Source organism: Chiloscyllium plagiosum, chromosome 23 (assembly GCF_004010195.1).
Source record: "Chiloscyllium plagiosum isolate BGI_BamShark_2017 chromosome 23, ASM401019v2, whole genome shotgun sequence".
NCBI lineage: Eukaryota > Metazoa > Chordata > Chondrichthyes > Orectolobiformes > Hemiscylliidae > Chiloscyllium > Chiloscyllium plagiosum.
Window position 1 is genome coordinate 18,827,846 of NC_057732.1, and position 19,194 is coordinate 18,847,039.

At 40.4% G+C, this 19,194-nt stretch overlaps 1 protein-coding gene across 18 annotated transcripts in view; it reads right to left on the minus strand.

The window, feature by feature from the left end:
- The window catches only part of anks1b (ankyrin repeat and sterile alpha motif domain containing 1B), an 813,858-nt gene that overhangs the window by 348,127 nt on the left and 446,537 nt on the right, over positions 1 to 19,194 (minus strand). The gene's annotated exons all lie outside the window — the stretch shown is intronic.

Below are 19,194 nucleotides of genomic sequence, written 5' to 3' on the forward strand. Positions count from 1 at the left end.
ATCTTAATGCTTGCACACCTTCTTTAGCCCTATCTATAAATAGGAAATTTTAATTATAAATCCACCAGGGATGAGGGAGAAAAATGTTGGAAACATAAAGATCGACTGTCTTTTTTCAAAAAAAATCTATGTACAACAAAACCATCTTAAAATATTTTAATTAAAATAATTAATGTTCTTGCATTTAATTTGCATTAATACATTGTGGTCAGCACAGAACTTAACTTAAAGTCATAGAGATGTACAGCATGGAAATAGATCCTTTGTTCGGCATTGATGAGTTGGATCAGATTGGTCCTAACCTAATCCGCTCCAATTTGCCAGCACTTGGCCCATATCCCTCTATTCATATACCCATCCAGATGCTTTTTAAATATTGTAACTGTACCAGCCTCCACCGCTTCCTCTGGCAGCTCATTTGATACATGCACCACCCTCTGCATGAACAACTTGCCCCTTAGATCCACTTTAAATTTTTCCCCTCTTACCCTGAACCTATGTCTCCAATTCTGGACTCACCCAACCCAAGGAAAAGAGCTTGTCTATTTACCCTATCCATGACCCTCATGACTTTATAAACCTCTATAAGGTCACCCCTCAGCCTCTGACGCTCCAGGGAAAACAGCCCCAGCCTATTCAGCCTCTCCCTTTAGCTCGAATCCTCCAACCCTGGCAACGTTCTTGTAAATCTCTTCTGAACCCTTTCAAGTTTCACAACATCCTTCCTCTGGGACAGAGACCAGAATTGCACACAACGTTCCAAAAGTAGATTGACCAATGTCCTGTACAGCCACAACATGACTTCCCAACTCCCATTCTCAATGGTCTGACCAATAAAGGAAAGCATACTAAATGCCTTCTTTGCTATCCTGATACTCCACTTTCAATGAGCTATGAACCTGCACTCTAAGGTCGATTTGTTCAGCAACACTCCCTAGAACCTTACCATTAAATGTATAAACTCTGCCCTGATTTGCCTTTCTAAATTGCAGCATCTCACATTGATCTAAATTAAACTCTTATCTGCCACTCCTCAGCCCATTGGCCCATCTGATCAAGTCCCATTGTACTCTGATGTAATCTTTTTTGCTGTCCACTATACCTCCAATTTTAGTGTCATCTACAAACTTATTAACCATACCTCCAATATTCACATCCAAATCATTTTATATAAATGATGAAAAGCAATGGACCCAGCACTGATCCTTGAGGCAATCCACTGGTCACAGGCCTCCAGTCTGAAAAGCAACCCTCCTCCACCACCACCTTCTGTCTTCTATCTCTGAGCCAGTTCCACATCCAATTGGTTAGTTCTCCCTGTATTCCACATGATCTAACTTTGTTTATCAGAGAAACCATGAGAAACCATGAGAAACCTTGTCAAACGCCTTACTGAAGCCCATATAGGTCATATCCACCAATCTGCCTTCATCAATCCTCTTCATTTCTTCTTCAAAAAACTCAATCAAGCTTGTGAGACATGATTTCTCACACACAAAGCCATGTTGGCTATTCCTAATCAGTACTTGCCTTTCCAAATACATGTACATCCTGTCCCTCAGGATTCCCTCCAACTACTTGTCCACCACTCATGTCAGGTTCACCAGTCTATCCTTACCATCTTGCTTAAATAGTGGCACCACATTAGCTAACGTCCAGTCTTCCAGCACCTCACCTGTGACTATTGATGTTATAAATATCTCAGCAAGGGGCCCAGCAATCACTTCTCTAGCTTCCCACAGAGTTCCAAGGTACACCTGATAAATCCTGTGGATTTATCCACCTTTATGTGTTTCAAGACATCCAGCTCTTCCTCATCTGTAACTTGGACATTTTTCAAGATGCCACCATCTATTTCCCCACATTCTGTATCTTCCATGTCCTTCTCCACCATAAACACTGATGCAAAATACTCATTTTGTATCTCCCCATCTCCTGCAGTTCCACACATAGACTGCCTTGCTAATCTTTGAGGCGCCCTTTTCTCTCCCATTTTTGTCGTTAATGTATTTACAAAAGCCATTTGGATTCTCCTTAATCCTTTTTGCCAAAGCTATCTTCTGCCCCCTTTTTGCTATCTTGATTTCACTCTTCAGTACACTCCTACTGCCTTTGTACTCTTCTGTGGATTCATTTGATTTCTGCTGTCTGTACCTGACATATGCTTCCTTCTTTTTTTCTTGACTAAAACCTCAATTCCTCTCGTCATCCAGCATTCCCTACACCTACCAGCCTTGTCTTTCACCCTAACAGGAATATATTATCTCTGGATTCTCATGATCTCATTTTTAAAGGCTTCCCATTTTCCAGTCGTGTCTTTACCTGTGAACATTCGGACCCAATCAATTTTTGAAAGTTCTTGCCTAGTACCAGCAAAATTGGCCTTGCTCCAATTTAGAACTTTAACTTTTAGATCCGGTCTATCCTTTTCCGTCGCTGGCCCCAAAGTGCTCCCCCACTGACACCTCAGTCACCTGCCCTGTCTTATTTCCCAAGAGTTGGTCAAGTTTTGCAGCTTCTCTAGTAGGTACATACTAAAGCAGAAAATCTTCAACTACACACTTAACAAATTCCTCTCCATCTGGGCCTGTTTCCACACTGTAGGGAATCTAATCTAATCTAATCTAAACCGTTAACATTATGGCAGTCCCAGTCTATGTTTGAAACGTTAAAATAATCACACTATTATTTTTACAGATAACTGAAATCTCTTTACAAATTTGTTTCTCGATTTCCCATTGACTGTTTGGGGGGGTCTATAATACAATCCCAATCATCTTTCTTATTTCTCAGTTCCACCCAAATGACTTCCCTGGATGTTTCGCAGGAATATCCTCCCTAAATACAGTCATTATGTTATCCCTTATCAAAAACGCCACTCTCCCTCCTCTCTTGTCCCCCACTTTCTATCCATCCTATAGCATTTGTACCCTGGAACACTAAGCTGCCAGTCCTGTCCTTCCCTGAGCCACATTTCTGATATCCCAGTCCCATGTTCCTAAACATATCCTGAGTTCATCTGCCTTCCCTGTTGGGCTCCTTGCATTGAAATAAATGCAGTTTAATTTATCTCATTCTCTACTTTGTTCCTACCTGCCCTGTCTGGTTAACTTTCCAACTATACCAGTCTCAGATTGATCTCTTTCCCTGGGTAACCCCCTCCCCCCATCTTACTAGTTTAAATCCTCCTGAGCAGCTCTAGCAAATAGCCCCCTTTTCATTACAGGTGCAATCTGCCCTTCTTATACAGGTCACTTCTATACCCTGGAAGTGATTCCAATGATCCAAAAATGTGAAACTTTCTCCCCTGCACCAGCTCTTTAGCCACACATTCATCTGCTCTATCCTCCTATTCCTACCCTCACTAACTAATACCACTGGGAGTAATCCAGATATTATTACTCTCAAGGATGTCCTTCTTAAATTCCTGCCTGACTTCCTATATTCTCCCATCAGAATCTCATCCTTTTTCTTTCCAATGTCATTAGTCCCAATGTGTACAATGACCTCCTGCTGGTCCCAATTCCCTCTGAGGATATTCTGCAGAGTCTCCAATATATCCTTAATCCTGGCACCAGACAGGCGACACACCATTCTGATTTTTCGCTACTGGCCACAGAAACATCTGTCTGTGCCTCTGACTTGAATCCTCCATCACAATCGATCGCTTGGAACCTGACATACCTGTCATTACATTAGAGCCAGTCTCAGTACTAGAAACTTGGCTGTTTGTGCTACACTCCCCTGAGAGTCTATCACTCCCCTACATTTTCCAAAACAGTGCACTTGTTTGAGATGGGGATAGCCACAGGAAACTCCTGCACTACCTGCCTCCTCCTCCTATTTTTTCTGGCAGTAACCCATCTACCTGACTGTATCTACACTTTTTCTCCCAACCTATAACTGCCATCCATCACACTGCCTAGCTCCTGTAAATTCCTCACTGTCTCTAACTGCAGCCCCAACTGATCAAACACACTCACTGCAGGCATAATCATTAGTAACATGGAAATTCTCCCTCATCTCCCACATCTGGACATGAAGGGCAAATCACTCCAGTAAAGGCCACCTTTGCACCTTAACATTTTTACAGAAAATAGCACAGCATTACTGATCTAGAAACACTGCTTCAGCCTAACTTGGTACCTTTGCTTTACATTTATAAATTTTAATCAAGAGACAGATCTCAATAAAACGTAAAGCCAGCAAGAACCCACATTTGGCAAATGGTTGTCACCAATTTTTGTTCAATGCAATAAACTCAGATTTGAAAGTATGTAATGCATCAAATCTGCTGTGACCTGCAAACAAATTAATTTTTTTTTACTTCTCCATAATTATTCACTTAAATGCCTCAACTGGTCTCTGTGTGCATTTTATTAGACAAAATTCTATTTTACCAGTGGTACTTACAAAGGGATAATTGAGTACAATCTCTAATTACATTTCGCTTTGATCAAATCCAGATTTTAATATTTGGGTACCTCGTTGTGTTTTAATCAAATCCCTGACTTGTGACAGAGATTAATGCAATCAAATTCATTATCTCTACCTCAAAGACTCATTTGATAGTTGGACAAAGATATAAACATGTTAGTTGGAGCAATTAAAACATGCCAAGGCTATTCAGTAGTTTAAACATGCACATTGCTGTCTGATGGAATGCAAGCCGCTGAATGAGGCAAACTTACATTAAAAAGTTGTAGTATTTGGAGCCTTCTGTTAAGTGACCTTATTCATTTCAGACCACACAAAAATGGAATCAAATACCACTATCACATTTTTGCAGGTTTGGTCTTCAACCTTTCCTCTGTAATAGCAGATAAAATGGCTGGGAACTGAATTACTTATTTAAAGAGCATTGAAGACTTGGTTTCGTATAAAGTCAAAATCCCTGTATGAACAGGATAACGAGTTAATGTGGTGTGCAAAGGAGAGATGGAAATTAAATCTAAATGGTTGAGAGATTAAACTTCAGCTTTGATATTAACCTTACTTTATTATGTGTTTACATTGAATGAAAATATTTCTGCAAGAGGGAATTCATACCTCTTAGGTGCAAATTTTATATAATTTAAACAATCAATTTTGCATGCAAAATGGAGAACATATGATCATTACATCACTTGAATGTACTCCATGTGTCTTCACTGAAATGCCTCGATATCAACAGTGTTGGGTTCTTGGAGGAGGCTGCCATCTGCTGGCAATACAAGATCAGTACAGAATTAACTTGTGGACATACTTGCTGCATTATTTTCCAGAACTTTGATCTGAAATCTAATCGCATGTTGTGCAACATTTCCTGTGGTAGAAAAATTAAGCACATAATTTTAACTCATGCAAACTTGCAAAGAATTTATATCTGACCTTAAATCTCCCGATTGAGGGGAAAACCTAATCACATGTAAGGAGTAGATTTTGCAGGAATTACAAACTTTTATTGAACAACTACGCTCTGCAAGTCTTTGTCTATCATGGGTTTGGGACCCTAGTTGTTTGTGTTGTATGTACACAAGTGCACGCATTACTGGAGCATTCTTGGCCAATCATTTGGATCTGGGTAACTCATTCATTACAAATGTTAGCAAATGAAATTGCAATTTCAGGAACTACAATTTCAGAGAAATCACTTTTGGCAAGAACATTTAGCAAGTAGAGACAATTTATTTTACAGCAATGAGCCTAGCTTTCCTCTGATATTTGATCAAATTCCATCATTGTCCTCTCCAGTGAATAACGAGAAGATGGAAAAGCTGAGACTCGCTGTATCATTTTTGTGGAACAGGATGAAATGCATCAGAGCCCTCCATTGTGCAGAGAATAATTCAAACCACACACACACAGTTTACAGCACTGGATTAAGTAATAGCGAATGGCACGTTTTGAAACTGAACTCAACAAGAATTGGTATTTGGAACTTGACACAGAATGCCAGGGAGATGGGAGAGGGGCAAAGGTTACCGGAAATCATCTACTTTCTTAAAAAAGCCACATCTCTTTCATTAATGCACTAAGAGACTGGAATCTGTTACTCTTACCTGGTTTAATCTCTTGATAACTCTTGTCCTACAGTGGTAGTGTGTCAGCCTCTGAGCCAGGAGGTTCTGGTTCAAGTTCCACCTATTCCAGAGATGTGCCATAACATTTCTGAACAAGTTGCTTATAAGTATACATTACATATAACTCTCGTTCCTTTTATGTGGTGAACACTTTAAGTTCTCTGCTGTAGTTGAAGAAAAACATTCTCTTAACACAACCTCCGCCTTCTTTCCAGGTGGACTGTCTAAGACATTTCCTAGTGAAGAGCTTTTACCCAACACATCGATTTTCCTGCTCTTCGGATGCTGCCTGATTTGCTGTGCTTTTCAAGCACCACACTCTGAACTCTAATCTCCAGCATCTGCAGTCCTCACGTTTGCCCTGTCTAAGACCTGCTCACCATCATTTAGACATGGATAACACAGTTTTAAAATTATCTTTACTGTATCTGACAATGAACAACTTCACCAGCACCATCAAGCTATTTATAATAGTATTTTCAGTGACAGCACCTAATATTTTATTAACGCAGACATCACAATTTGTTGCCAATGCAAGTAAAATGGCATCTCCAGCTATTGGCAATAATTAAGAAATAAACACCAACCTAGATTTACCAGGTATTAAAGGCTCCTGCACACTGCAAGTTTAAAGAACAAATAAAATTTCTTTTTGTTAAAGTACAAATGCTAATCATTTTGGATAATGTAGTTTTTTTTGGTGGAGGGAATGCCTTGAAATATTTGTTGCTAAAATCTGTAATACAATATTTTAATAGGGAAACAAATTAACTGTTCCTTTACTTGTGGAGTGATGCCAAATGCAAGTTAGCAAATCTAGCATTAAAATAGATGCTTCTTTTCCTCCACTGGGAAAAATATTTCCACTTGTGTGTATTACTGATGTCACTGGGACAGGCTTGACTAACAGCACCTGCCATTAGTTAGACTTGACACACATCTCTCAGCTCAAAACATTTTTGCCTATAAGCTTATTAAGAGTGCTGATAAATGTAGAATGGGGTAAAGCAGACTGTCTGGGAGCTGACTGATCAAGAAAACCAGCAGACTATTGCCTTCAACAAAACAGAAACTGCTAGAAAGGAACTCAGGAAGTCTAGCAGCACCTGTGAAGAGAAATCAAAGTGAGCATTTCAGGTCCAGTGACCCTTCCTCCTTCAATCAGCGACATGTAAGAAATGGGAAATAAACAGCAGGAATTAAACAGGATGAATTCAGTGTCACATCAGCGCTGATAGAAAAGTACAGTGAAGGAACCCAATTAAATCACTGACTGAGAGGAAAAGGGGATAAAGGAATAGAGAAAAATAAAATGTTGACATTTTAAAAATTTCCCTGAAAACTTGCAAACAAAGGAACAGACTTCACACTAGAATCATCTTCAGTGCCCAGGACATTGATTGGCAGTAATTAACACACAAACTGTTGAAAGAACATTGTTCCACTAATTGCTAGCCCTAAATATTTGTAGTGGATTTAGTTCCAAGACATGCCAAAGCATGATGCACCAGGGCAATTTCAAGACATTCAACTCATCTCCGAGGTGAGATGAGCAGAGGGGGTGACATTTTCATGAAACTAACAGCAGTGCAGGCCAATGTGACTCAGAATGGTTACAGCAGAGAATATGACCATGTGGCCCAATGATTAGATTAGATTAGATTAGATTACTTACAGTGTGGAAACAGGCCCTTTGGCTCAACAAGTCCACACCACCCCGCCAAAGCGCAACCCACCCATACCCCTACATTTACCCCTTACCTAACACTACAGGCAATTTAGCATGGCCAATTCACCTGACCTGCACATCTTTGGACTGTGGGAGGAAACCGGAGCACCCGGAGGAAACCCACGCAGACACGGGGAGAACGTGCAAACTCCACACAGTCAGTCGCCTGAGGCGGGAATTGAACCCGGGTCTCTGGCACTGCGAGGCAGCAGTGCTAACCACTGTGCCACCGTGCCGTCCAAACGTGCCTCTGTACTGACTCTCTGCAAGGGCAACTCACCTCATCCCACTCTCCACAGTTTCCCTGTGGTGCTGCAAACCTTTTCCTTTTCAGATAAAAGACCAATTCTCTTTTCAAGGTATTGATTGAACCCACCTCTACCACAATCGCATGCAGTGCATTCCAGATCCTAATTACACAGTGTAGAAAAGCTTTGCCTCATATTGCCAATGCCTCTTCTGCCAATTACTTTCAGTGGGAATCCCTTGGTTCTCAATCATGCTGCCAATGGGAACAGCCCTTCCCACACCTCCATCAAATGTCACTTTACACTTTTCTTCAAGGAGGACGGTACAATCTCCTCCAATCGATATAACTGAAGTTCTTCATTACTGGAACTATTCACTTGAATTGTTTGCTGGCCATTTTCAGTTGTTCATGTACTGGTGGTGCCCAGAACTGAACGCAATTCTCTCGTTGAGATTAAACCAATCTTTCATACACATTAAGCACAACCTTATCATCATCAATAGAGTGACAGCAGGGGTCATCAATAGTATCACCATTTGCCTTACCATAACCCATTCACTGACATTCAATTTGGGTTCCCTGCCAGGACTACTCAGCTCCTGACATAAATTACAGCCTTAGTGCAAACAGTGGAAAAAAAAGGTAAATTCTAGAGACACAGTGAGAGTGACCTCCCTTAATGCTGAGGCCATATTGACAGAGTAGCATCAAGGAGCCTAAGAAAATCTGGAATCAATGGGAATCAGGGGAAAACCTGGTTGATTGGAGACTTATTTCACCCAAAGAAAGCTGGCTGTGGTTGGTGGGGGTCAGTCACCTTATTCCCAGGACATTACTGCAAGTGGGCCTCATGGAACAATGACCTTCCCTCCATGATGAGATTAGAAATGGGGATGGTTGCACCAAATTCAGCAGCATTCATGACTCCTCAGATACTGAAGCAGTCCATGTCCACATTTAACAAGATCTGAGCATTATCCAGGCTTGGAATGATGATAGAAAGTAATATTCTTGCTACATAGTGCTAAGCAATGACCATCTCCAACAAGATAGCACCTAATCATTGCCCCTTAATATTCCATGCCATTATCATCTCTATCTAAATTATAGGGATTACCATTGTTTATAAACTTGACAGGACCAGTCATATAAAAGTGGATACCGGAGCAGGTTTGAGACTAGGAATCCTGTCGCGAATAACACATCTACCACCTCCACAAAGCCTGTCCGACATTGACAAAGCAGAAGTCAGGAGGTGATAAATTCATAGAGTTACAGCACAGAAGGAAGTTGCCTAGCCATTGTGTCTGTGCCAGCTGAAAACCAAACGTCCAGCTTAATGCCACTTTACTGCCTTTGGCCCAGATTGCTGCCGGTTACAGAAAGAACACTTCCCACTGGACTGGGCAGGTACAGCTCAAACAACATTCAAGAAGCTCAACAGCATCCAGAGGAAAGCATCGCACGCAACTGGAGACCCATTCACCATCCTCAACAGACACTCCCACTATCAGTAATTCACGGCAGTACAATGTGGAGAGTCTGTAAGGTTCAGGATTTCACTCCAGCTCTTTCAACAAACACCTTCCAACTTCACAACCATGATTACTTTGGGAGAAGGGCAGCGGATACATGGGTTACTAGCTTGTTGGTTCCTAACTTGGAAATATATCCCCATGCCTTCACTGTCAATTGACATTCTGTCAGTTCTGACATGGTCAATCCAGAGTTCTCAAAGTTCTCCCCAAACAGAATGTGGGGCTACCTCTCCTCCTCCTCAATGACTGCTATAGTTCACTCAAGAGGCTCTGGTCCAGTGCTGTTAATGCTGGACTATTAATCTAGAGACCCAGGTAATGTTCTGGGGACTCAGGTGCAAATCCCACAACAGCAGATGGCGAAGCTTGAACTTTAAAAAGAAAAATCTGGAATTACGAATCTAATGATGGTCATGAAATCATTGTAAACTGTCAGGAAATTCCATCTGGTTCATTGATGTCCTTTAAGGTAGGAAATTGCTGTCCTTACCTGGTCTGGTCTACATGTGACTCCAGATCCACAGCAATGTGATTGCTATTAACTGCCCTGTGAATAATTAGGGGTGGGTAATAAATGTTGGCCTAGCCAGCAACACCAACATCCCATGATAGAATAAAAACATATGAAAGTAATGATGTCTGAAACAAAGGCAGATTTGATAAAATGATGGTTAAACTCTTTAGCCAGAGGTTAGTGAGGCGTACCCCAATGGGATGAGAATCTATTCTACACAAACCAAGTGGAACATGACTGATGTAGATCCACAGTGACTTGGGACTGAGATATTTGCTGGATTTTCTACTTGCATTCCATACACACATGGCAAACGTTAGTGGTTGCAATGTAACAATCATGAATTACTTGCCAGATCAAATTCCGGAAGCAATACAGGAAAACATTCATTATCCATACTCCAATTATTCACCTCAATGATCTGCCAGTGTTTTCACAGCAAAGGCTTCAGCAAGAGGGGGAAAAGAAAACTTGGCTGACTGAAATGGAAAAAAAAAATTCTGCAGCCAACATAAACTTTACCCTTTCTTCCGCTTGACAAGTGTTCATTTTCAGTAACTTGTACCTTTGTTGGAGTTTGATATGGTGCCATCAACATGGCTGACTTTTCAAGGGATTGATGGCAGCTCATTTTGCTTCTGAAGGGAGCAATATTTTGGCATTTGCTCCCTTTCTCCACTATCTCCAGCTGAAACTCATTGAATCCCCGATGATAAACATCCTATGGATTACTGTTGATTATGAATGGAGGTTAGGTAGTGGACAAAATGTTGGCAAATGGAGCATAATGCAGGAAAATGTGTAGTTGTTCATTTTTGACATGAGAACAAAAGAACTGATTATTATTTAAATGGATAAAAAAACTGCAGAAAGCTGCAACACAAAGGAATTGTGCACAAATATAGAAAGCTAACATAAAGATGCAACAAGTAATTAGGAAGGCAAATGGACGATTGGCCTTATTTCAAGGGGATTGGAGCATTAGAGTTAAGTATGAGCCAAGTCTTACTGCAACTACACAGGGTGCTGGTGAAACCATGTCTGGAATATTGAGAACAGTTTTGGTCCCCTTATTTGAGGGAGGATATCACTTCATTGGAGGAAAATCGTTCACTAGGATAATTGCTGATATGGAGGGACTGTCTTATCAGCAAAGGTCAAACAGGTTGGGATTCTATTCACTGGAGTTTAGAACAAGGAGACGTGATGTCTTTGAAACATGTAGGATTCTTATAGGGTTTCACAGGGCGATTCCCTCATGGGAGAACATAGGACCAGAGGGCATAGACTCAGAATTAAAGGTGCCAATTTGAAACTGAGATAAGGAGAAATTCCTTCTCTCAGATCATTGAGTCTCCTCGGAACTCCTTGCCATGGGGTGTGTGTTCCTGTGTTTATTTAAGGCTAAGATAGATAGATTCTTGATCAGTAGGGGAATCAAGGGTTACAGGGAAAATGCAGGAAAATGGAATTGAGGGAATGTTGGATCAGCCATGATCCTACTAGACGGTGTAGCAGGCTTGAGGGGCTAAACAGTTTAGACCTGTTTCTGTTTCTAATGGTTATGACCAACTGTCAAATCTATAGTCATTTTCATTTCCCCCCAATATTCTTCCTGAATGTCCTTCCACATAAAATTAGCATCAAAATATCACAACAACCCAAAGTAGATGAACTGTAAAAACATAATTACTGAAGCCAATTTGTCAAAGTTTTTATTACTTAAACCTGTCAGATCAGTGACTGGAAAGCATTCTGGTGCACCAGATTGTTTCAGGTTGACATTAAATACATTTTGGCTCACAAAGAAACAGGTCAGCTTCTCTCTCTCTTTTAGTGATGGGTTTACTATAGGTTTGGGATATAAAAGATTATAAAATAATTATTCAACCAAATAGATAATGTTTGCTAAAGGTTGTATTACTCCCTGAAGAGATCACAATATTACTTTTTTTTCTGCTACCTTAATGTGCTGATTGCAGGAATACAGTGGTTTGCAGATGTGCAAAGAGTATTGGTTCTTTGGTGTAAGTCAGGAAATTCAATCAAACTGTTTGCATCCTGTGAGAATAAAGCTGAAGTAAATTAAACAGCGATCTGTCAGCTTCATAGCAAAGTATTCCGCCTCTCAATATGTCCTGGCAGTACAGCAGCTTTTGGAGGAAACTTTCTCACAGCACATTCAGAGTAGGTCGTTACAAGAGGGAGCTGGAATCCTGAGAATGTGAGAACTGAGGTTAATTCTACCATGTCCAAAAGGAAGCTCTTGATGATTCTTTGGAATATCCCAGCCGTGGGAAATTACAGTCATTCTAAGGAATGTGACTAACTTAAGGAATGCTGATAGCTCTTGCTACTGATGCTCCTTCATAGGATACACTTAACACAGAGAAGGTGGACCACTCACTATAACTTATTGTAGAAAATCAAAAAACTTCAGGACAATTTACTTAGGATTAAGGGCTACACATAAATGAATAGAGGTAAATTACAGCTGGAGTCTCCTGATATTAATCATACAACAGAAGGCTTTGACATTTTACCACTTCAGGTATTCATGAATTAATTACTTTCAACTTGATCATCTGCCAATTGTCAAATCTGCCTGATACTTGTTCCATTTGTTTCTACATAAAAGTAATTGGGCAGATTATTCATAAAAATAATTTCTTAATACATAAAAACAAATTACTAATGATATCAATCAGCCAGGTTTCCTGGACTTGTTTGAAGCATTTTCTTGATACTTTTTCCAAAGCATCTTTGTGCATGAATGCACTCATAGTATCACTCACTACAGAAGAGACCCTTCAGCCAATCGAGTCTGTACTAATAAAGCACTACTCTAAATCTACACTCATCCCAGTTTCCAGCACTTGGCCCATAGTCTCGAATATTATGACATTTTAAGTACTCATCCAAGTACTTTTTAAAGATTATGAGGTGCCCCACCTAAACTACCCTCCAAGGCAGTGCATTCCAGATTCAGTGTATTAGATTGTTTCAATATTGTACAATAGCAAACTAACACAAAAACCCTGCTATTGACCAGAGTTTTAACACTACTGAAACAAACATTAAGATCTCCGGAGACCTTGATGCTGTTATTCCCCCATCTCCCAAGTGGGTAGATTATTGATCAGCCAGTAGACTATAAACAAATTAATGTTGCAATGGCTTAGACAGGATCCATATTTCTTACCTGTAATTGCAATGAAAGTAATTTGGCTTTAATAGCATCAAGCCTCGCTGTTGCTACCAGTGTAACATGCTAAGATACGAGGTGCACTCAGCTCTGTGGCTCTTCAGTGATTCTTGTATAACAGAAATATTTTAAAACATTCAAGTTCTACACACCTCTCCATGATGTGAGAGGGACAATATTGATTACTGATCCATTGACTATTTTGCTTCTATTGGAGTGGTTTCTGAATGGTCCAATCGTATGATTTCAAAGGAACTTGGAATAAAATTATTTTGACTATTTGAAAATTATGAAAAGTACATGAAAAGGGGATTCTTCAGTGTTGGCTGGCAGTCGGATTAGAGGAAGAACCAAACGGAAACATCATAAATCTGGAACTGGCAACCCTTCATTCTCCTTCCATTGAAGCTACGTTTGTTTGGAGATGTGCTTTCACATGCCAAGTACAGCAAAATCAAAAACCCTTTATTTATAAATTTTTGCTGCATTTTAAAACACACAGGAAATCTTCCCAAATATGTCCCTTTGCATGCCCGTGTTGCTTTTTTTTATCCATTTCTTATTGCATTTCACCTGAAGTTTTATTTTGCTGCTGCAATTGAAATGCTTGACTGTGTGAAACTGTGGGAATGCTTGACAGAAAACACAGCCACATGTTTCCAACGTTCCCCAGAGACTTGCACTCCTGAGCGGAGGATGACTCTTCAGCTCCACAAATATCAAAATTCCCAGGACTCTGGAGCCAAAGCTGAAAATCCCTGATTACCATCTCCAGCTGTTAATGTTAACAGGCAACTCTGTTTCATTAGGAAGATGTGAAAATATTATGTCACAAAATGCACTAAAAAATGATGGTCTTATCATAAATAATTTAACTGCTACAGATCTTTGCTGAGAATTTTACTGGAGATTAAAAGTTCACTCCTCCTACTTAAAGATGTCAACATTTTTCACATCGATTGTTTACTGAGTATGAAGCTAAACAAGAAGGAAATATAAGTAGCGGATGAACTGCAGTCATCATGAAAATAAGAAAATTACTCACAGAGTTGCATTAAATGCTTAATGGATTGAATCATTAAGAGATGTTGCATGAGTTTGGCTTGTATTGGCTGGAATTTAAAAGGTTGACAGTTGATAATAATGGAAGCGATTAAAATGATGGAAGAATTCAATAGAATGGATGCTGTGAAGCTGCTTGCTCTGGCATGGGAAACCAGACTGAGGGATCCCAAGCTTAAAATTAGAGCCAGGCTAGTCAGAAAGGAAATCAGGAGGCATTTGTTTTGACATTAATTAAAATGGAAATGTGGAATTCTCTTTCCCAGAGGGCTGTTCGTGTGTACCATTAATCTAAATTCAGTGCAATACACCACAAAAGAGATTAAACACATAATAAAGTTTATATTCGTGAGTGCAGACAAGATCACAGTTTGAGGTCATATCCAAAAGACTTGCCTCGCTGTGTCCCTGGCACATGTTCAAATCTTTGGAGTAAACCTTAAACCCACAATCTCTGACGCAGAAACCAGCCATGGTACCACTTTCCTAAAGCTGACATTTACCATTGGAAATGGTCAACTCCCCAAAGTGCTGTTAACTTCTGAAATCCCACTTTTATTCGATTCAGCCCAGGTCCCTTCCAGATGCCCCTGGAATGCAACAAAGCACCTTTTCAATTTTGCCTTGTCAGCTGTTATAGAATAGCTGCATTTCCCTGGTCAAGAAACAATGGTTTAACAATGGGAGGATTTTTATCAGTTGCACACCATTCCCAATGGAAGTGTATACCGTGTCTGCTTTCCAGTTTTCTCCTCCATATCCAATGCAATTCCAAATAACATTTCAAGTGCTGGTGGCATGCACAGGAAACAGGTGCAATTTCAGACCAGGGAAGGTTTTCATTGGGAAAACCTACCACCTACTGGCAATGCTACAAACTGGGAGTCTCTGAATCAGGGCCAAACCTCCACTGCTATTAACATAATACTTACTGAGAACATAGAGGTGGCATGTTTTGATTACTAGATTAAATTTCACTTGTAAATACTTCACCTTACACAGGTTTAATTTTATTCATTGTTTGTTAGGGCTAGATGAGGCAGAAATCTAGATGTTCCGGCATGCCTCATATGGTTACAGAAGAGTTAGGACATCAAGTAAGAACAATACCATGTGCTGTTGATACTTTTTACCGAATGCTCATGGCAGTGTCCAGTGATGTGTTCCCCACCCTGTGGAACTTGGTTACATTTGGGACTTGGCATTGTAAAGAACATGGTCCTCGGTCAATCTCAGTTAGGATAATTCATAGGTGAACTCAAACTCTAGGAAAAACTGTACCAGTCAAAACACCATGTAGTACTATATTTGGACAATCCTAATTCTGCATCTTTGACTGCTCTGTTTTTTAGCTTGACTGTCAGCCCAGAATGTAAGGTCCTTTTCACCTCAGCCCTTAACGTCGAAACCTCAAATATTTCAAAATTATACACCACCCACTCCCCCCATTTCTCCACATCCCCCCCCCCAAATTAAGCCTCCCTGTAAGTTACCATTCCCTCCAGTGCACAAAACCACTAACCCCTGACTCAACTGCCGAAGTCCAACTGATGCTTGACATCTTTAAACAAGCAAGATTCTCATGTACGACCGACTTGAGCTTGAGACTTGGCGGCAATTTGAAAAATATCCTTGTGAATGAGTATTCATGGCATACAAATGTACTGCATGTGGAAACCTGTCCTAGGGTAGCATGAGGTCCAAAATGACATAAATACCACTGACTTCAACTCAGCATCTCGTCCTGACATCAGGAAAATGTAATTTTGCCTCCTGCCAAATTTTCACCAACCTCACTATACCATATTCCCCAATCTTGCAGACAACAAAATCCCTTACTCCATAAATTACTGAATCCGCATGTTATCACGTAGTATATAATAAAGCAAGACATTTATCAATCAACAATGAATAATACCACGGCTAATTTACTTGGGCATTCTGTTCTCTGTCCAGGAGACTTAACTAAACATGAAATACTTTCATCATGTCAACTTGTCACAGAAGAAATCCTGTATACATTCATAATATGAAACCTTATTAAATGTCAAATTTTTACTGTCATACATCAATCACATTACACAAAATATTTTTTGGAGGAAGCTTTTGTCTACCATTTTGTTCAGCAACTGTAATTTCCAAACTTCAATGTAAAGGTTTAAACAATCTTAAAAAAAAAGTTAACTTCCTTATTTTATAACTAGCCTTCAGACTTTATTTAAATAATCACATTAAAGCTTTTTGTTCAAAACCTCGGACCGTTTCAAAGTCTTTGACTCGAGATTTTCTTCCTCATAATTTTGCACTAAATCTTCAACCTTATTTGTAAAGACTAAAAAGATGCATTTTTCAGAATATTCCAGAAATAGGATTTCGAATTCTTTAAGTTTTATTTAGGCAAGCAGCACATAGTTTAGAATGCTGCTATGAACAGTTTACAGTACATAACAGTAATTTTTACCTAGACAAAAATAGAAGTTGCTGGAAAATCTCAGCAGATCTGGTAGCATCTGTGGAGAGAAATCAGAGTTAATGCTTCGGACCCATCCTCCAAGGGTCTGAGCTGCTGAGCAGTCGGGTCAGTCGGGTACAGATGCTACCAGACTTGCTGAGTTTTTTCAGCATTTTCCATTTTTGTGTCTGATTTACAGCACCAGCAGTTCTTTCAGTTTTTATTTTGTAATATTTTTAAACACTTGCTTCCTCCAAAATTACCATCCTGCCACCTCAAAATCTCCAGTTCTTGAAAACCATCTCACCTGTTCTGTTGGACATCTCAGTCTGAACTCTTGCACCACTTACAATCTTTGGACCTCACTCAGTACCCATAAACCAATCGACTGTACAATCAAAATACATTGATTATTAAACCATCCCAATCTTCAGACCTCTTCAAAACTCCCCAACCACAGAATGATCAGTGCCTGTATTGCTGACATCTTCTTAGTCAGTGCACAGAATTACACCTTAAACCCATGATTTGGATTTGCCAGTGTTGGACTGGGGTATACAAAGTTAAAAATCACACAACACCAGGTTATAGTACAACAGGTTTAATTGGAAGCACACTAGCTTTCGGAGCGACGCTCCGTGATTTTTAACCTTAAACCCAGTCATTGCTGATTAGAGGTTGTGAACTAATCTGTCTGCAACTCAGTAATAATGTGCATTGACCCTGGTCATATCAATGCTTGCTTTACATAAAGTCTTCCAGCAGCTACCATTCCGTTGCTCATCAGCTGTACAATGCAAACTAATCAATGATTTGATTATCACAGAAAGTGAAATAGAGCCAGAAGATGTTGAATCTGTATAGTTAGAGTTGAGGAACTGTAAAGGACAAAATGACACTCATGGTGTTTATGTACAGGCTTCCCAGCGGCAGTCAGGATATGGGCAGAAAATCAGTCAGGATATGGGCAGAAAATAAATCAGGACTTAGAAAAGGCATTTTAAAAAAGCATTATCAATCATGGGAGACATCCATATACAGATGGACTGGGAAAATCAGGCTGGTAACAGATACCAAGAAAAGGAATTTGTGGAATGTCTAATGGAATTTCCAGAAAGCCTTCGACAAGGTGCCGCTCAGGAGGCTGCTAAATCAGACAACAGTTCATGGTGTTATGGGCAAGGTACTGGTATGGGGAGAGGACTGACTGACTGGCAGACAGTAGAGAGCGAGGATAAGGGGGTCATTTCAGATTAGCAGCCAATGATTAATGGACCTCCGCAGGGGTCCGTGTTGGTACCACAACCATTTAAATTATACATCAACAATCTGGATGAAGAAAAAAAGGCATCGTTGCTTGGTTTGCAGATGGCAAATACAGGTAGAGGAGCAGGTAGTGCTGAAGAAGTGGGGAGGCTGTAGATGGTCTTGGACAGGCTTAGAACATGGGCAAAGAAGTGGCAGATAGAATACAATGTGCAAAAGTGTGAGGTTATGCACATTGGTAGTAAGAATAGAAGTGTTGACTATTTTATGAACAGACAAAAGCTTTGGAAATCTGAAGCAAAAATGGACTTGGGCGTCGTAGCTCAGGATTCTCTTAAGATTAACGTACAGGTTCAGTTAGCAGTTAGGAAGCATTCAATTCAAGAGAGCAAGAATACAAGAGCAGAGATGCACTGCTGAGGCTGTTCAAGGCTCTGTTCAGACCACATTTGGAATATTGTGAGCAGTTTTGAACTCTGTATCTAATGATGGATGCTTTGGTGTTGGAGGGGGTCCATAGGAGGTTGACCAGAACGATTCTAGGGATGGATGGTGCCATGGTGGCTCAGTGGTTAGCACTGTTGCCTCACAGCGTTAGGGACCAGGGTTGGATTCCAGTCTCAGGCAACTGTCTGTATGGAGGTTGCATGTTCTCCCCGTGTCTGCATGGGTTTCCTCTGGGTGCTCCGGTTTCCTCCCACAATCCGAAGATGTGCAGGTTAGGTAAATCAGCCATGCTAAATTACCCATAGTGCTCAGGGATCTATGGGCTAGATGCATTAGTCACGGGTAAATGTAGGGTAATAGGGTAGAGGAATGGGGATGGGTGGGTTACTCTTCGGAGGTCAGTCTAGACTTGTTTGGTCTAAGGGCCTGTTTCCATACTGTAGGGACTCTGTTATTCTATGATCTTCTATGATTCTATGAAGGACTTGTCATATGAGAAGCAGTTGAGAACTCTGGGTCTGTACTTGATTGAATTCAGAAGGACGAGGCGGAATCTCATTGAAAATTACTGAATACCGAGGCACAGTGATTAGTGTGGATGCAGAAAGAGAGACCCAAGGGCACAGCCTCAGAGTGACCAGACAATCGTCTAGAACTGAGGTGAAAAGG